The sequence below is a fragment of the Chlamydotis macqueenii genome, chromosome Z, assembly GCF_036417535.1.
Source record: "Chlamydotis macqueenii isolate bChlMac1 chromosome Z, bChlMac1.mat, whole genome shotgun sequence".
NCBI lineage: Eukaryota > Metazoa > Chordata > Aves > Otidiformes > Otididae > Chlamydotis > Chlamydotis macqueenii.
The window spans coordinates 22747739-22768096 of record NC_141593.1 but is presented as its reverse complement, the minus strand read 5'-3'; positions in this window follow the sequence as shown (position 1 = coordinate 22768096).

Genomic DNA, 20358 nt, shown 5'->3' with positions numbered 1-20358 from the left:
CTATGCTGATCCTTTGCAGATAACTCTTGCGAAATTAAGGGTTGATTTTAACGGCAAAAGGCTCATAAAGGTTTTGATATAGAGGCTAGTAGGAACAGGATCTGGCCCATGGATAATATAAGAAAATCAGAACTAAGCCAAAGATTATTTTCTTTTCATTGATTGAGATTTTAAAAGGGAACTAGAGATTTACTGTGTTCACCACAACAGAAAACATTTTTTAAAGTTCTGGTTTTCAGAAAGCAACTGTCCAGGATCCCCTAAAACTCAAGATTTCTTTAAAAATATCTCAAGTTACTACTGGAGAATGTTTGAAACCAAAAATCACCAGTCTTTTCTGGAGATTTCATGGAAAAAGTAGCTATATAAAAGTAAAGCCTGGTGATTTCCCTTTACATGGTGGCAGTTTTTGATTAAATTTGTACTTCTTACTTGTTCAGTGGCTGGTCTAAAATACAATTATATGACCAAGCTGATACATTGAGCCTATGAATATAAAAAGGAAGATCTAAACTTTGTGGCTTTCACTGCATTTCTCTAAAGGCCAAAACCAAAAGCATACATCTGACAACCTCAGACTGCAATAAAGTTCAGTTCTTACATCTATCCAGACCCCAAAATCCTTGGTTCTTGCTCATATTTAGTTCTGCTGCATTGTCGTTGTTTTACAGAAAAAAAAAAAAAAAAGGTTTCAGGGTGTTTTATAACAAAATCACCGCTTTTGAAGCCTGACTGAGTACATCAAGGGAATACCTGAAGGAAATATAACATGTAATTTAAATGAAAGATATATGAAAACATATAATGTCTATTACTTGGAGAGCTGCTAAGTTTATGGTGATGTTTTAGTATTCCAGCAACACTAAGAAACTCTCCTTGTGCACATTTTAATTAGTATCCTACTACCTATAAAACACAGCTTTCGGTTTACCTTGCTATTTTTTTTTACTAGGCTGTGTAAGAGCTAGGACCTGATATTCCCAGAACCTCTGTCACTTGTGAGGGATTGTCTTGCTTAACTATGTTTATCACCAGCTTTAAAGATACTTGTGAATGACATGAAACATGGCAATACACCACCACTGCCAATTCAGCCAAATGTAGTTTTCAAAGGGAACAGATCCCAGGACTTGATTTTAAAACACCTGGTTGGTTTTGTTGTGGCACTTGCCCACTGCAGCTGATGCGAATGAGGTCAGTGGCACGACCCCGCTGCGAGCGAGCCCTTTGGGAGCCCGTAGATCCAGTTATCCCCACCAGTCTCTGTACTGCAGCTGCGATGCTGTGGAATCATAGCCGCCTAAAGGAGGCTGCCTGGGGCTGCACAGCCTTCATTCCCATTGTGGTGCTTTGCCCTTATAGCAGCTTAACTGGAAGTGGGTGAATGTTTAAGGATTTTATATTGATTTGAGGTTTTCAGCTTAGCCTTTAGAAAGGAAATCTAAAGCAGTGCTGTATTTGAAGTGCTGAGGCACAGCAGGTCAGCTGCATCTGCTGTCCCTCCCACATGGCCCGAGCCATTCAGAGAAAACCCTCTTCTTCCACCACAGGCAGGCAAAACAGACTGGTTCCTGTGACCCACTGCCACATACCACAGCTGAAAACCTGGGCAGGGCCGGAGATACGTGAAATGATGCTATATTACAGCCTGAAGCCCATAAAATGATGACACCGAGGCACCAAGAAGCAACCCGGGGTTGTGCCAGTGCTGAGTGTAGCGAGTTCTGTTGGGGCTCTGCTGGGGGGAGGAGGTGGGGACGGGGCCGGGGGGGGCACATCTCCCTGCTCTGATGGAGCAGTGGCAGTGGGGCAGCCCCATGTCTTGGGAAATGCCAGAGCACTGGCACTGCCAACCTGGGCGTGCAAGGCCAGGTCAGAACATAATGCAGTTGTGAGGGTCTGTTCATCTTCTTCTCTTTTTAAACCAAATAGCTTTACTTTGCATGCAAACATTACTGTATCTTAAGTGTGAGATTTCACAACAGACAGCATGAAGCATCTAAAGCATCCTGCTCACAGGGCTTGGCACTGGAGGTCTCCTTGAGCGCTGAACACTCCTGACCATGACCTGGAAACAGCCTTTGGCTGAAACACAAAATACTCAAAGCATGGCAAACCACCACAAGAGATCCACACTGAAATGACAGTGTTTACACACATGTGCACATTAGCTGACATCAGAAACCTAAAACAGGCTGGAAATGACACTTTACAGTGGGAAGAAAAGACACCTCAGGGAGAAGAGACCAATAGATCCAGGTTATTGGAGCTACCAAAAAAACTGCAAAGAAGGTTTAATAGTCTTGGAATCTATTCATTGGGAAAACCCTCTTCCTACACAGCATGAAGGATACCCAGCTGTTAAAAGACAACCTTCTCCTATTCCTTAATCTGCTGTGCCCAGGAGTCTGTTTGATTAATGCGCAGGAGCAGCTCAAAGCAGGTCTAGTTCTATAGAGAACCAGAGTACCCCTTCAGCACACTCTGAGGTTTAGTAACACAGTGATTCAGCTCTGGCTGCTGATTTTTTTTTCTGGAGCCTTCAGCCTTCTCACTTCAAATTTAATCAGAAATAATTGGCCCTTTTGAATAGGAGAAAACTTGGCTTCTACCAAAGCTGTGCTACACTGCCAAACTCTGCCTGTCCAGCAGGAGCTGCAGTCCTGCTGCGTGGACGTGGCTTGCAGCCCTCGGGACAGCCACCTTGTCCTAGGGGGGATGTGGCTCAGCATCCCAAGAGCCCCCTTGGGACCTGAAAGGAGAGCAGTGCTCACTTCCATTGCATTTAATTGGAAAAAAGGGTGGCAGGCAACGTGAGAACTACACAAGGACGTCAACTCATGTTGCGTCAGCTCTGTAAGGGAGGTCTCCAGATGGTAAAGTGCTGGGGATCAAAGGATGTCCCAAGCAGATCCTCACGTTCTAAGAGCTGTCTTGTACCCTGACTCTAGTAGTTGTTTTAACGTGATGATCCCTGCATTAAATTGCATGAAATGAGTATGGCGTTTAAAAGCTTTCAGTGATGTTATTAAGTGTGCTTGCACAGAGAGCAGGTGGGTGAGCACATGACAGAGTCACTGATGAAAGGCCATGGACTCTGACATCAGGCTGGTGCCAGGGATGGTACTGGCCTGGCAGGAGAATATTGGCTTCCAGGACAAGTGCCAAGAGCCCTTCCCAAATATGAACATGCAATGAGGAGATGACAGGGAATGCCTTTCAAAATGATACATGGTGCTTTTGTACCAGCCATGGTCTTGTGCAAGAGCTCTCAGTGTTGCAGAAATCACAGATAATGGGAAAGAGGATGAAAGAGAACTTGTGCAAACATTGTCTGGAGCACAGGAATGACAAATGCCCTGGGGGAGGGTCCTTTAACCACTCCAGCAAACTCCATTATAATCAAGGTGTAGGAAAATAAAAGGCCATTGTATTCAAAAGTGAATCAAAAGAACTTTTGAAATGCTAAGAGGATTTGAGGGGGAAAAAAATGGAAAAATAGAAACTTCTAAGGGTAGGCAGGACTCTCGTTGCATATGGTTGACAACTAGCTTTTGTACTGGGAACAAGAACAGAAGTCAGTTCATTTCTTAATGTGGCACTTCCAGTCAAATATCATTGTCAAAGCCAGGATGCTTTGTTAGTAACACAGTACTAAAGTGGTAACTGCCTTGCCCCAAACTGCCCTAATAGTGAGGAGATTCAGACACATTTCCTGATATCAGAGGAACAGAAAATGTATCTGCAAGACACAAAGGAAAGACTTTAAAAGCCTGGGAGGAAAAAAAAAGAAAAAACACCAGTCTGAGAGAAAGATGTGAGCCTCCAATTTCTCTTTCGTTTTCCCAAGACCTGGCTAGGACATCTCACTCTTTTGTGTGGTTGAGTCAATTTGGCCAAAAAACCTGAGTGAAAATAACATATACTAGTGCAGTCAAAGGAATAAAGGCAAATTATTTTCTCATCCCAGGAACTGGCCTTAATACACAGTTGAAGCTGGATAAACAAGGTCGATGAGAGACCCAGGTACCTTACAACTTGCAGCAAACTAGCCACAAATGAATAATAGCGTAAAGATTAAAGCTATGCTAAAAAGTGCTTTTTGTTCCACGTCTCAGAGTGGGCTTCTTTTGACTTGTCTTGTCAACTCCATTTCCATTTCTTGGTTAACATCACAAACTGTATAAACTGACAAAAACCTTATGACTGACGCAAAAGCTCAACTTTATGCTGTATAATTTTAACTTTGCATTGTTCACTGTGTTGTACCTTATCTGATACATATTGCAATTGCCTTTGGGCAGGGGCAACAATAAATTATATACACATTCTGTAAGTACAAAGAACTCCAAAGGAACTAGTTAAATTAGCAATTAAGATACAACAAGCACAGTAGTCATTAATCCAAAGGAAAAGTAGTAGTTGCTGTTCTTACAAAAAGTTCAAATTGTCACAAAACATTTGCAAAATATTCCACTCTCAAATTGCTTTGGCAATTGCAATGGAAAATCTCCGGGGTCAGAGTCCCTGCTAAACTGGGCAGAGAAGCTGAGCCAAGGCAGCAACATACTTGAGGTTGGGATACAATCCTTTTACAATTCTTGTAAGGAACTATCCTTTTTTTTTGCACAAGGGAACCTCCTGCAGCAGGATTTTGCAAGAGCCAGTTTTCTTTAGATGTGAATATCGGAAGGGGAGTCAAGCACATGCTGGAATGACTCTGCGACTGCAGCCTGAGACTAAACAACAGGTAATATTTCTCAATTAGACGTGCTAATCCTCCTTACAAAAGCCAGACAAGTATGCTGTGCATTCATAGATTTAGCTGAAGGGCTTGCTACGGCAACCTTCTCATGGCGTACATCTGAGACAACCCAGCTGTGTCCTGGCCTGAAGGGATCCTAGGTAATAAATGAGAAGAAATCCTTTTACATCCATACGGTGAGATTATAGCTGTGCAGCCCCTGCAAGACACTTTGTTTCCGCCAGAAGTGGTGGTACGCGGGTAGTCAGATCAGTTAGTGTGTAAGACAAGATAAACTGAAGTATTTAGCTTTTGCTAAAAGAAATTAAGGCTGACAGGTAAGCGAGCCTGCTCTTGGGCGATAAGTAACAAATCCCTTTGGGTCTTTATGCTTTAGAGGTGCTTCCCCATCCATTGCTCTCCTGTACTTAATAAGCCCAGGGTCAAATTTTAAATGCCATGATATGCAGATCCAAAAATACTGTGGGACAGAACAGACTGTGGGATGGAGCCAAGACAGTGCAACACGGGGCGCAGAGGCCAACAAGTACAAGCTAACCCCAGCCTGGATTTGGTTATGCTGGTGAAGAAAGAAGTGAGGGAGCCCAGTGCCCTGCTCCTTCACAGCTCACCCTGGCTCCCTCTGCTGCATCCCTCTTCCTTACATCTTTCCAGGATGCTCCAGCCACCTCATCGTCACACGAATTTGTGATGACATCCTGCTCCAGTCAGACTTGCTGTACAACACTGGGACAGCCTGGAAGGACAGCTTTTAGATTTTATTCACCCAAATTGCACCATTTTGCACTCACTGTCATTTAAAGCTTTTTAGCAGCTGATAGGTCATAAAATAAAATTCTTCTAATAACTTCTTTTACCTGCCTGAGATTCACAGAAATCATAATCAGCATTAAAAACCAGTTTCTTTCTCAAAATCAAATTGCAGAAAAGATTTGATTTAAGGAGTACATTCGAAAAAATATAGGAGCTTTTCATTGAACAATGCTAGTAACAGGAGGCCTTTAAACCCTATCAGAATATAATTAAACACATGTTCACTTCCAAAATTATTTTAAAGAATTAAGCTTTCCTAAAGCCTTTCAATAAAACCCCTTGGAACCCATTATGAATCCTTCCAATAACATTTTACAACTATTCAGTTTGGGGATTTTTTTTTTTTCCCTTGGCTTGGTATGTTTTCTTGAGAGCAAAACGTCCTAGTGCTATTGTGTTAGCTTTGGAGAAAAATCTAGTGCTATAAGCAAATGCAAATGTTCTTTTGTTTTCCCCTCATTACCCAATAGAATAAGAATAGGGGTGTAATTGAACAAGTGACCTCACATTTGGACACACATAGGAAAGAATGAAATGTATGTTATTGTAAGTTCTCCAGAGTCCACATAAGCAAACCTCTCCAGATATTGCACTAAATGTCAGATCCTGCTTCTTATGAAGTCAGCGGGAGGTTTGCCATTGTCTTCTGTGTCAGCAGGATGGAGCCTCTAGTATTTGTCTTCAGATGTGGTGACTTGTCCATGTCTGCCAATGTCAGTAGAACTTTGGCTACTCAGATTAGTTGAAGATCTGCCAAGACATGTTTATACTCTATCGCTATTGAAATCACAGCATGCAGGAATTGGAAAACAAAAAAAAAAGAAAGAAGAAAAACAACAAACAAACCAACCTCCTTGTTAAAGACAGTCCTGGAGGACTGTCCTGCACCTTTGGGAAAGGACTGCCCATGCACAGAGCTGAAGAATATGGAAAATATTTGGGTATAGTAGGAGCCAGAGCAGGGGAGTCACTGCACAGAGGACGTGCTTGCTTTGCCCGCTCCCAGTAGCGTGCCAGCTGCAGCTCTTCATGGATGGGTACGTGAGAGCTGGAACGGAGGATGCAGTGACCTCTCCTCCTTCTTCCAGGGACATGCAGTGACCTCTTCTCCTTCTTCCAGGGACATGCAGTGACCTCTTCTCCTTCTTCCAGGGCCTCACGGGGCAGAGATGGGAGCAGGAAGGTGTGACGGCTGGGTGTCAGCAAGGGACAGGGGAAGTCAGGGGAGAGGGAATGCCAGCTGAGCCTCAGGGGATGGAGGGACTGAACTAAAATTCCTGCTTAGCAGCAAAGCCACTGAGCCAGCTGGGAACAGGGACTGGTCAGCAGCGCCAGAATGGGCAAGGGAGGGAACTGCATACAAACCTTTCCATTTGTCTTTTTTTTTTTTTCCTCTTGTTCTCTCTGCCCCAATCACTTCGAGTTTCCTCTATTTAAAAGGCTAAGCATTCTCAAATTAAATTTTCAGTTCAAAAGCCTTCCAGTTTTCCTGAAAAAACTCATTGTAGGGGAAAGGCTTGGCAGATCTGCCTCAAACCTCTGGTGATTGGAATCCTGTCAGAAGTACCAGGAGATATCATCTGCAATGTCTCATGGAATTTAAGATTTGTTTACGTTGTTTTGTTTAAGCAAAGCCATTCTTTTTTCTAACACCTAAGCTGAAGTATAAACATACTCTTCTTAAAATTTCAGGACACCATTGTTTCATTTGAATGTGGCTTTTTGTAAAAAAAAATAAAAATCCTGCTGTTGTTTACATCTTGCTAAGCCCTTTTATTCAGTGCCAGACACAAAACAGATAGGGTGCAAAGCTTAATAACGACAACAACTACACTTTATTTTGGAGTCAGCCCACCACAGAGAGAAGACAAAGTCCAAACAGCTATGATGAGATCCATATTCATAAGGATTCTCCAACAATGTTTGCATTGCCGTAATGCTATCTCCTTAAAGAATGTGCTTAATACCTCAATGAGGTAAAATAAAAATAATACTCTCAGTGGGAAAATGGAGACATAGGTACTAAGTTGCTTCCTGAGGTCAGGGGGCTTGCAAATTAAACCAAACCCAACAGGGACCTGTATCCTGACAAAAAAAAAAAATGGGGAGCTAGTAGACATAGAAGTGGCAATGTTTCTCCTCCTCTGCTGAAGGGTCCCAAAATAACCATGGCAGAGACCCAGACTATCATTAAGAAAAGCTGATGAGACTGCTGAGGAGATAACAGAGCACCTTCATTGCACTAGGAGGTACTCAGAACTATTGGGGCACAGGGTCAGCGGGTTAGGCCAGCATTTCTAGCTTCAGGGAAAATGGATTAAAAGCTCAGAAAGTGAATATTAAGGCAAGGATATTGCTGTGGCAAAGGACAGAGCTGAAATTGGGGAAAGAGACAAAAACACACACCAACTTTCCTCAAATCATCATTCAGTGAGCTCAATGCCTCGGCTGTGCCTGTGTTATTTCTCCTTTTTTTTTTTCTTTTCTGATTCAAAGGGTGGAGAACCTGCAATAATTGTTAAACTCTTGGGCTTTTGGCCTCACAGTGTTTATTTGCAGTGGATATCACTGGGTTAAGTCACTTCTGCACTTCTTGGGCACCAGGCAGCTGATCTACTTGAGATTACTTTTTCAGAGTAAGATGTCTGCCTGCTGATTACAAAAGTCAGCAGGTCAGCCATGGCCATCCATGATCAGACAATGGGCCATGTCTAGGAGAAAAGAGAGATCTTGATTTCCTGAGCCATTACTGACACTTTTTCCACCTGGGGTAGGGAGGTGAAGAAAAACAGTCTATCCTTTCAAGCTCACACTAACTTCTGTGAACCATGTTATTTTAAAAGCAACACCTGCTATGCATAAGCCTTTCACTTCAACCAAGTTCACAGATTTTCCTGGAAAGGGAAATGAGCTGCTGTTGCTCAGCATAACCACCAGGAAATGCAAAGATTCCTTTCCTGTGAAGCTTTCTAATTAATACCATCTTGAAGTAAACTTGAAGTAGGGATTAGATAGGGTCTCAACCCCTCTGAGATAATTCAAAATATACCTACAACTTCAATGTTTTGCAATCTGATGCATAAAGGATTAATCCAAACATTGTACAATAGGCTGCAGTGTCATCATAGTAATAATAACTGACTTCCGCTTTGCAGGACAAAATGGTTGCCGTAGTATGAAACCTCTGCAGACACTGACTATATCCTATTTTATTTGAAGAGTTTATTGTGGGTGGGCTGTTGCCTTCACTTGGTACAGTTAATCTTTTTGTTTCTTGTTAGACCAAATTGCGAAGAGTTTTCTTAAATCGTCTGAATAAAAGCAGTGTTTTCCATCTGTTTCAGCGAGTCAATAGCTCTTAAACACCTTAACTATTTGGATCTACAGCTGCGAAATTTTCATGTGAATACTGCCAATGATCAATTAATTCAGGACAGGTTTTAGTTGGCTTAAACTTCCATCCATTAAATGAAATGGCCTCATATAAATCTGTTTGATCATTTCGTGCTTGCACCTTTAAATGCACTGTTTCACAAGGAGCCAATCTTATAGCCTTTGAGGTGAATTAGATTTGAAACTCTGCAAGCAGGACATGTTCATCCTACCAAAATACGTGCCTTTGCAAAGGCACTCCACTACCAGAGGAGTTGGTGTTTTAAAATATCTCATGTCATTTTGCTGTACCTTGAATAAGTTACTTCTGCAAAGCAAAGGCACTCAGTCGCATCAGAAATGTGAAGAGCGGCCAAAAACATGCTTGTAATTAAGGTCCAGAGTCAGGAAAGCATCCCTATGCAGAAAAGTTAGTTAAGCATGTGTTTCAATTTAGGCACATGTTTAAATCACATGAAAGGAAGTAATGCTTCAGCATTTCCCCTTGCACTGACCGGCATACCCACTTTCTACTGGAGAAATCAGTGGTTCATCCAATGAGCTGAATGCAGTGCCTGTCCTTCCTGAAAAAAAGTGCCACACGCGTTTAATGTTTTACTAGGTACAGTAAATGCCTATATATGCTCAGTATATGCTCCAGTGAGTTCCTAAATCAAGGTCTAAAATCAGAAAAGATGAAGAAATACAAATGAGTTAGCCAAAGAAAAGACCCTTCTTTTGAACGCAGCCCACATTTTTCAAGGAACTACTCTTCTTTATAGTTCTGGAACAGCTGGACTCCAGCTGGTAAGATTTAGTTTGAGTAAAGTCAATGGCTGCCACCTGATAAAATACACTCATTTCACAGCATGAAAAATTAGCAGCCTGCACAATATTGGGACTGATGTAAATAAAAGGGTATGCAATTTCAAACCACCTACTAATTTGTTTTAAATTGGTATAATAATAATTATAACAATGAAATAGCTCCTGGTTTTTGATAAAAACTAACTTTTTTTTTTACTGCAGGCTCTATATCTACCAGTATTTTTTTTTTAGATAAGCACATTCCCACTTAATTAGAGGTAGCAATTGCTTTGCTTTGTAAGAATGTAGTCCCATGATAAAATTTTGATGGATTAGAATAATAAAGATCATGCTGTTTTATAAAGGACTTTCAACGATTCCAGTTTAGAGCCTGCTTTATAGTGTTGTTTGCTTAGCTTATAATCTTTCCATAAAGTTTGTCTGCCCAAAACATTTTCTTGACTTGGTTTGTATTTAATTACCATAAATCATTGAGCTGTAATAATTCCAAAGATACAGGAATTTATTCTATTCAGTCATAAACTTTTTGCAACTGTGACTCCACTAATGTTAGCTGCTTTGTTCAGTTCACCACCATATACAGAGATCTTTTTCTACTAAATTTACAAATGTGTGAGACTTCTTTTTTTTTCATGTTTTGACCAAAATATGAGTGAATTTGAGAACAAAGTGAAACTTTTCACACAGTTTTTCTTTTAAAAATTGTCTAGTTCTTTTAAAAACTAGAAACTCATACAAATATGTCCCCTACGTATGACAACTAGCTAATAATATAGTTGATTAGTTAATTTCATGGCTTTAATGTTTGAAGAAAGAGCATGAGTGAGAAGTTATTTCTGTATTCAGATTGATACCATATTTTCACTTTATTCGTCCCAAGACTCAGAAAGTGAAACAGAAAACAGGCACATGAGGTTTGCTCAGCACTATATAGTATCAACATCTGGTCTGAAAAACCCACATTCATGCGATTTGTACATACAGATGAAATAGACTAAGGCTCCCCCTGACACTTACCCAAAATATCATGACTAAGAGAACACAGTCACAGATATACCAGTGCAGAAATAGCTCTGTATCAGCATCATGTATCACATGGTGCCTGAGCAGATTTGGAGACCATCCCTCTCAGGACTATACTTGTTCCTATTCCCTATCAGGTCCTCTCTGCACAGCCCACCACTAATGTGGGGTTTCAGCAGTTTTTGGCAGCACCATCTGCAGCCCACCAGCATCCCAAAGGTGATTTGAACCCAGCAGGCTGAAAGCTGGGAAGACACGTCCAGTGGGAGGAGGAAAGGAAGTAAAGCATCAGAAGCAGGCAGCTGATTTTTCTTAACAAGTACCAAAACCAGATAGAAAAATGAAAAACTGACAGGACAACTTATTTCCCAAAGCACAATCTGACCTGTTGTTTTCACTTGTGGGGTTTTACTGGTGATAAATACAGACTAGCAATTGTCACTGAGGGCAGAAATCTCTGCAGGAACCTCTCTGCAGGCATCTGAGTCTGACAATTGCAATCTCATCCTCTGACTTACAACCAAGGTGTTAAAAGTTTTCTCTGGAATATGAACAATTTGTTTGCTCCTTTGAGTTTTGGTGTATGTTAAGACAGTAATTCAGCCCATACTTCCCTCCTTCAGAGCCAATCAGAATAATATTTAATAAGGAAAAAATAAGGAAAAAAATCCAAGTCAAACTTATTTACAAAGATCACCTTAATTTCATCTGCTGTGACTGGTGGTCTAATGAGCACTGCTCAGAGAAGGACACACAAGCCTTGTAAATAGAAGTTAAGGATTTTTGCCTAAGCCAGCTCTTCCCAGATGCAGCATCTGGTTTTCAGCTTGTAAACAAAGTTACAGTTTGGTTTATTAGAGCACAGGGAGGTCAAGTGACCTGCCAGAGGTCTCCCAGCAAGTGATGTGCAGCACTGGGTTTGAACCCGGGTTCCACCTGGTTCCCAAACTTCTACTCTCTGGTTTGGATGCTTCCCATCCGTCAATTCTGCTCCTCCCTGTCCGCTCCCCAACCAACAAAACAACCAAAACTTTTTCCAGGCCAGGTTTACAAGTGGTTTTTTGTTTAACATTCATCCAGCATGTACTGAATCTGATGAATTCAGCAAAACCTGACACTGTATTGAAACTATGTTTTGAGTGCACTGGAGTCGGGGAATAATACCAAAGCCCCTTTTGCAATGCACTCTCCTCACTCAGCACTCTTATAGAGACACTCAGGCACAGGAAACCTTCTGTAATGTCTAACCAAGGGATGTCCAGAGCAGGTAACAGCAAGAAGGGTCACTGCTACCCAAACATGCTGAGTCTGTGGTGAGCCAAAGCCCCAGTAAATACTGGAGAAATACATATTTTCTATTTCTCTTGGGCAATCTGCTTCCCCTGTTGCACTTGGAAACATTCATTAGCTCATTAGCTGAACACTTACTTCTTGGAAGTGGCACCTCTCTGAGCTGCTCAATGCCACTCGGCTCTGACATGCATCCCAGTGTTTCCTTGCTCCTCAGATCCATGAGTTGGCCCATGACAGGCCCAGTCTGAACTGCTTTTGAAATAAGTACAAGCTTTCAAACACTACCTTCAAGGGGAGTAAATTAAGGTAAAAATATGTTTTGTTATTATTGTTATTGTTGTTCTTGTTACTCTTGATATTAATTATTATTCATTGCAAATTTAACAGTAAAATACACGCATTCCCCCATCCTACAGCCCAGGGGTCTTAATAAGAGGTATGTTCTGGGTTTTTTCTCAGCCCAAAGCAATGCATTTCTCTCTGGAAATATAGGAATCTTTTGCTACCTTGGCAGTGGACATCACAGAATCAGACTGAGAAACAAAAAAAAGTCAAAACAAAATCCAAGGCTCCCCATTAAACCACTTTGCAGTGTTTGAGAACTCACAGCATTTCTCTGTGCTTCAGTTCCCTCTCCTGCAAAGCAGAGCTATTGAAAAATGCCTGCCTTTGCAAAGCACTGGGTTTTCTAAGTAATAAGGACCATACCAAGTATTATCCTTCCGAAAGTTTACAGGGTTTGAAACACCCTCTCAAAATTGCAATTATGTTCCATGAGGGTTTTTTTGACCATCCAATTTATGACTTGATTGTGTAGGTGCCCAGCAAGAAAAGCAAAACTAAACATTCATAAAATGAGCCTGGGCATGGGCACAAGAAAGAGATATTGTCCCTCGCACAGAGCAGCAGAGCATGAGGCCATGGACAGTCCTGCCTGTGCTCCACTCTGTCACTGTGGCTGTGTGTAGGGATGGGCTCTGACGTCGTCTGGGGAGCTGTGCCAGCTTAGAAAACACACGTACAGACCCAGTTTTGCTAAAGAGTTCATTTGAGCCAGGAAACTCAAGACAGGAGTTTACCACAAAACAAAAGGACTGACATTTCCTAAACAACTGTATTGCACATGCAGTCAACCTGAATTTCGTGAGGAGGGGTCTTCAGAGCTGCTCTCCTGGGTGGGGATGAACACTAACAGTGGAAATGCCAGTGCCAGTTACTTTGCAAAATGTGGCCTGGGACCACCTTTGTGATTGCCAGTTGATTTGGAGTTTATCAAGGGCAGACATATGGCTTTGGAGATTCCTCCTGAAAAGCCACCACAGCTGCTGTTAACGATCGCCTCCTGTTATTTGTGGTTGTGTTCACATTTTTGTCTAAAGCACCTTCTAACAGATGCTGTTTTACAAATGCTGCATTGCAACAGCAGGAAAGAAGACCTTAGGTCATTTCCACAACCTAGTATGATACTAGACTTAAGCAAAGTCTGTGCCTCTGAGAGTGTTTGAGACAGACTTTTCCTGCCCCAAGCGCCAAATAATTTACACCAACAAAACCTATTTCTGACCAGGACATACGGAACTGTGTCAGAGTGTTCTCTCCTTGACAACCCTGATTCAAAAGTGACTCTCAAGTGACAAATTATTAATGCATGTAAACCATCTAATTCAGTCTGTGTCTACTGAGCATAATTATTTTATAAAAAAAAAAAAAAACAATAAAACAAAACACCCTAAAAATAATTAAATTGTTGAGGTTTGTTTTGTTCCTTACACCCTGCTACATTCACACCTAAACGAAAGGTCTTGTTCTACTTTGTCACAAAGGATGTTCCAGTCCTTCAAGGTCACATAGCAATTACCACTTTTCTTAATCCCCCCGCAATGTGAGCTGTAGCTCCCGGTAGAGCTTACCCAGGTCAAGCCTCCTCCGGACCACCCTTTTCTCAGTCCCTGTGGTTCAGGCAGCCAGCGGCAGGCAGCCCTCTCTGTATTGCAACATGCTCCTGTCAGATTATTCAGGACAAAAGTATTCCTAATCTGGATAACATAGCAGGAAAAAAAATCAGTGATTTCATGTCAGCTTTCAAACTGGCACATGCTGGGACCCTATGGGGAGGAGCAGCGCCACTCTCTCGACCCATGCTAGAGAGGGGGGTGGCTATGGGTGATGGGTCTTGTTAGCAGCAATGCACAGCACTAAAACAAGTTTGTGTCCTCCCTTTGAAATGAGTTTGCAGTAAGTTTGATAATGATACCAGATTGGGAAAGAATGGCCATCTGCTTGAGGGTAGGAAGGCTCTGCAGAGGGATCTGGACAGGCTGGATCAATGGCCAAGGTGAACTGTATGAGGTTCAATAAGGCCAAGTGTCGAGTCCTGCAGTTGTGTCACAACAACCCCACGCAACGCTACAGGCTTGGGGAAAAGTGGCTGGAAAGCTGCCCGACAGAAAGGGACCTGGGTGTGCTGGTAGACAGCTGGCTGAACATGAGCCAGCAGTGTGCCCAGGTAGCCAAGAAGGCCAACAGCATCCTGGCTTGTATCAGGAACAGCGTGGCCAGCAGGAGTAGGGAAGTGATTGTGCTCCCATACTCGGCACCGGTGAGGCCGCACCTCGAATACTGTGTGCAGTTTTGGGACCCTCAGTACAAGAAGGATGTTGAGTTGTTGGAGCATGTCCAGAGAAGGGCAATGAAGAAGCTGGCAAGGGGACTGGAGAACAAGTGTTATGAGGAGCAGCTGAGGGAACTGGGATTGTTTAGTCTGGAGGAGAGGAAGCTGAGGGGAGCCCTCATTGCTCTCTACAACTAACTGAAAGGAGGTTGTAGGGAGTCGAGTGTTGGTCTCTTCCCCAAATAATTTGTGATAGGACAAGAGGAAAAGTCGCAGCAGGGGAGGTTTAGGTCAGATATCAGGAAACACTTTACTGAAAGAGTGGTCAAGCACTGGAACAGGCTGCCCAAGGAAGTGGTGGAGTCACCATCCCTGGAGGTGTTCAAAGAACATGTAGATGTGGCACTTCAGGACATGGTTTAGTAGGCATGGTGGTGATAGGTTGATGGTTGGACTTGATGATCTTGGAGGTCTTTTCCAACCTTAAAGATTCTATAATTCTATGATGAGCAAGTTTAAAGTGTAAAACATCTTGTAAAGTAAAGCCTTAAAAACAGAAAGTGCCTAAAAAGGCTCAGTGTTTAACATTGCTTAGTTTTAGATTACAAATAAAAGACCCAGGTCTCTCTCCAACTCAGAAAGCAGAAGCTTTGCATATGCTTTTTCATGTATCTCCATGTTTCCCGCATCAGGGGAGTTCTGTGATGCACGGCCTTGCATCGCTCATAACTGCCTTCTGCTTTAGTTTTAAACAGAAGAACAGAATAGGTACATTACTCCTGAGTTCAGCTCTGGACTTTGAAATACAGGTTTTGAGATGAGAAAGAAATACGTTCTCTTCCTAACTACACCATATTTTTTTCTGTGGAGGAAGTGAACATTAGCCAAAAAGCAAAAATATAATCCAGGAGTTCCTGTATTTTAACTGTCTCTCATATTGAAGCAATAAACAAAGGTTAATCAAATACTTACTAGCTGAATAAATATTTTTGCTCACATGTATAAACCAACCTAGGTCAGATTCTCTTGTTTTGGCTCTACAGTAATATGTCTTTGAAAAGCTTTTCAAGGTTGGTAGATTCAAAATTAGATTTTTCCATCTTAACTCCATATGCTAAATTGAGGAGCTATGCATATATACATACATATGTATATACAGACACTCTAGATACTGTCTTTTTTTACAGACCCTCCAAGAACTGTTTCTTTTTCCTTTAAACAAAGCCCATCAGTATGTTCATGAAAGTGTCCCTAAGGAACTCTGCAATAAAAAAAAATCAAAATGCATTTGACAGAGGTCAGCATGTTCCAGCAAGGTAACACACTCCAGCTGCCTACAAGCTAGGTGGAAGGATCTTTCCAGTTCACCTTACAGATGGTGAGGAAGGGCTAAAAGCTCAATTTAGGCAACATGCTCCTATACAACCCCTCTTTCCGTGGATGTTCACTCCTATCTGGCTCTCAGCAAGCCCAGGTTCTATATGTTTCCTACCACATGCCAGCACAACAGAGAGGCCTGTGCTGTGGACATTGTCAGAACTAATAATTTGCTCCAGCTCTGTGGAGGTTGTGGTTTAAGCCCTTAACTTCATTTTAATCAGCCTTTCAAATTTTTCCATTGCCTGAGAACTGTGTTGAAGGCTCCAAGGGGCATGCGCCCACATTTTCCCCAAAAGCTGTAGACAAGGGAATGGAGAAGTAACTGTGTATTCTCTGAGGATCTGCCAAAGGAGATCTGACCTGCCAGAGAGCGAACAATCTACCACTTCTCTGCCTGGAGACAGCACCAGACGATGATAATGTCAAATAGCATCTGCCAGCACGATTATCTATACCTTCCAAAGCTGTGTTTCTCAGTCCTATGAAATCTGTGGCAGTGCTTTGAAAGCTTTCCTTTCCAAAGGCAACAGTTTCAGGTTTATTCCAAGCTCTTTCCACACTTCGGCAGGACCACATATATTGTGGTTGGGCTGAACTGCTTTACGCTAACAGTTCTGCTGTAACCTTTGCTTCAGACAAGTGATTGCTTTATGTCATCAAAAATACATATCAGGCCAGACATTACTTCTGGAAACCTATCTGCCTCCTGATCCTCTAAGACTCAATTTCCGCCTGGGAGAGAAAAGGGAGTGAGCACTCACAGGCTGAAAAAATAAGTCTTTCCCCTTCCCTGCAATCATTGCTAAGAGGTAAAGCAGTACTCCGGGTAACGATAGCCCTCCTAGGAAACAAGCAGGCACAAAGCATGTAACTCTGCTTGAACTTTTTTGTAGTGGAGGTGTTGTAATGTGTTGTGGAAACTGCTACCATTTTCCCCAATTAATTTAATTCATTAAGGACCACAGCCTTGCAAACAAACTCTGTCGCTCCACCAGCAAGAGGGTGGCCCTCAGTCATACCTGAAAGCAAAAATACACAGCAAGTATTACCAGAGCAGCCATCCACTGCCAGTCTGCAGACCAAACCTCTCGGTAAGCCATTTCAAATACAAGGTCTTCTTCTCATCTCCGCCACAGGGGTATTGTGCCAAATCCATGGATGCCAGATGGATCTGACACTTTCGCATCTGGGACATGAACCCACAAGCCGTCTCCCTCCCAGAGAGAGGAGGGACGTTCCTTCTCCAGGAGCTAGGTACACTGTTTGATTCTCGGTGAGGAGGAGAATGCATGTTTTGTCTAACAGACAAACTATTAAAACATTTTAAAATGGAAGGCTAGACCCCAGATATTATTCTGGTGTTTATAAAATAAAATATGAGGCAGATTAGACAAAAGAGATTTATGAGAATCTCATTTATTCCAATAATCACCAATAATTTGGGGCTGGAGTGAAAAGCTTGCACAGTCATCCCATTCTTTCCTCATCCATTAGGCTCTGCTCCTCCTCCATGGGCCTCAGTGAATCCATTTGCCCCAAGGGACTCAGAAGCCAACTTTTCCTGCAGCTGTTTTCACTAGACTAACCTTTCATGGATCCAGGCCAGACCACAAGGAAGCAAGCCACAGCCATCTGCCCGTTTCATGCCTTGTCCTGGAGAGATATAACATTGCAGGTCTTTGTCAGCAGTGGTCTTGCTTGGCCTTATCCCCAGCCTGGGATTTACCCAAAAGCCACTCCTGGTAAACACTCACGTGACTTCTCCTTACAGGATCTAAATTTCAGCCAGCTTCCCCTCGATGTTTTCCCCCCTTTATTTATCCACCTATTGGTTTTGTTTTGGTTGATGGTTTGTTTTGGGTTTTTTTTTTTTTTGTAAACTTTTTAATTTCCCACTTTGTGGTCATATTTTTTAGGAAGACATGACTGCACCTCGTCAGCCATGAGAACTGACTTCTGACTGCTACCTTCTCTGAGGGGCTACCTCACCATTAAGGTTGAATCCTTTCCTTCCTGTTATTCTTTTTACAAGTCCCACCTCTACTTCAGTCTTTAACCATAAGCCTATTTAAACAATACATGATGTTCTAGTTATTTCTCTGGGCATCACTAAGTCAATCAGCAGTGGACCCTACAGGTAGAGCAGTCTAACAAGACCTTGGTGGTAAATAGGTCTAGAATGGAGAATAGATGAGTGACCAAAATAACAAAATGAATGCATATTGCCTTCTCCTCCTCTCCTGGCTCCATATTCTTCTTCTCCCAAGCTCAGTCTCCCACCCAAATCCTCCTGGTTCTCAGCTACAAATTCTGCCATTACAGCTCTCAATCAGGGGAGCAGGGTTAGGACAATATCAGCTCTGGCCATCATGGGTGATACAGGCGTACAGGAGCTTTCCCAAGGCTGCTGGCAGGGTGTAAGCGGCAGCTCTCTGCCCACATGTTGCAAGGAAGTGCTTCTGCCAGGGGTGCCTTGGGCAACCCTCAACCCCTACTCACCCAGCACCGTTGCCTACCTCTTAGGAAGCCCATCAACCATGGCCTTTTTCCATCTTTCCTACTCTTCTTGCAACTGGTAAGTAAAATTTTTTCTTACTGACTCTTTTGACTATTCTTGCTTTCTTTTTTGCTGTGGTCACTTTATGGGAAAGCGTGTGGTTGCAGAGGGAGCCAGTCCCAGTGACTAAACCGGCTGCCACGGGAGAGCAGCTCTCTCAGTGGGAGAACGTGTTTCTGACCTCTACACAGTCCCTCAGCGAGCAGATCCCCTCAACACTAAGATCATAGGCCACTACTTTTTCTGGAAGAGTGAGCTGCATTTTCTCCAGTGGTTCTTCCAGCACTTTCTAAAGAAGCTGAGCCGCTATTGGAGACATAGCCCTTCAGGGAGATATGCAACCACCAGATGTTTGCAGTGGGACAGTGTAACATTTTGAAAACAAACTAGCATCTATAGCAAGCCCATCCCAGTCATGTTATTTCTCTCTCCCCAGCAATGTAAAAAAAAAATTATTTCTATCAATTTAATAAGCACATAGTTTTCATTCTCCAGTCCTGACACTTGCATCTGATTTCCTGCTCCAGTTATGCTATTTTAACTGTTTCTGAATCCCTTGTCTGGTAAACATGATGTATGGTCATAGGTTTTGCACTGTAAACAGGTCAAAGGCCTCTGATGATTAACCACCTGACTTGGGCATGGTATCCCTACCAGATCCACCGGACCTGCAGCTCTGGTGGATCTCTCCAAGCCCACGCAGTGGGTCTGGCGTAGTGTCACCCCACGGGCACGCAACACAGCAGAACCCAAGTAGGTGAAGGCAGTGCGTGGCCTGTCCACCATTCCATCCCCACCAGCAGCTCTTCCAGGAATGTATCGCAGCTCCACCACCCCGTTACAGATCCAGAGGGAAATCTGCTATCCAGTGCCACCATTTTTAACAGGGATTGAACAAGCAGCTCAGGGACACGCTTTTACACCACCCTTCCCAGGCAAACGAAAACACATCCATGCACAGGAATGACAGGGGCTTGCTGGCCTGCACTGTGAACAGGAGACTTCTTTCTTTCCAGCTATTTGCCAGATTTGTAAAAGTTCGAAGAACCAGCTTTTTGGAGAAAGCACAAAGACAAATTGTACTCTCTCCCTCCAAGATGCATTGTCTTCTCCACATCCATGAGAAGCCCTGATCACACCTCTCAGAATCGGTAGTTGTTGTAACAATGTCATTGAATTCAGGAGCTTCTGGTAACCGTAAGGACATAGCTCTGTCTGAACACTTGGGTGCATCCACCTGACTGCGCTCAACACTGGAGGCTGAAGGCGCATCCTCACTCACATTCAGTCACCCAGAAGACAGATCCAGTTCAAGCAGAGAGTCAAGGACACCCGGAAACTGTATGGTTTAGAAGGCCCATTTCCCTTGGAACCAAGAGACTTTCCATGCATTTCCAGAGTTTGTTTCCATCAGTATTTGGATGACAGTCACAACCACAGGCTCTGAATCAGAGGCCATTGTGTATATATCACCAGATGTCCCTGCTAGATTGTGTGTTGATTATGGCTCTAAATCCATTCTACACCCACAGCCCTTCTCTGGTCCCGTATGTCTGTCTTTCTCCTTTCCTAGCTTAGAAAAGAGAAGCCCTCCTCTGAGGTTTGTCAGCCTGTAGAAGCAGTCAGAGGAGCAGTTACTAACTAAATTTAGATGTGCAAGAAAAGACTTAGATCCAAGGTACCAACAGTAATTTAAAAAAAAAAAGCTTTCAGTTA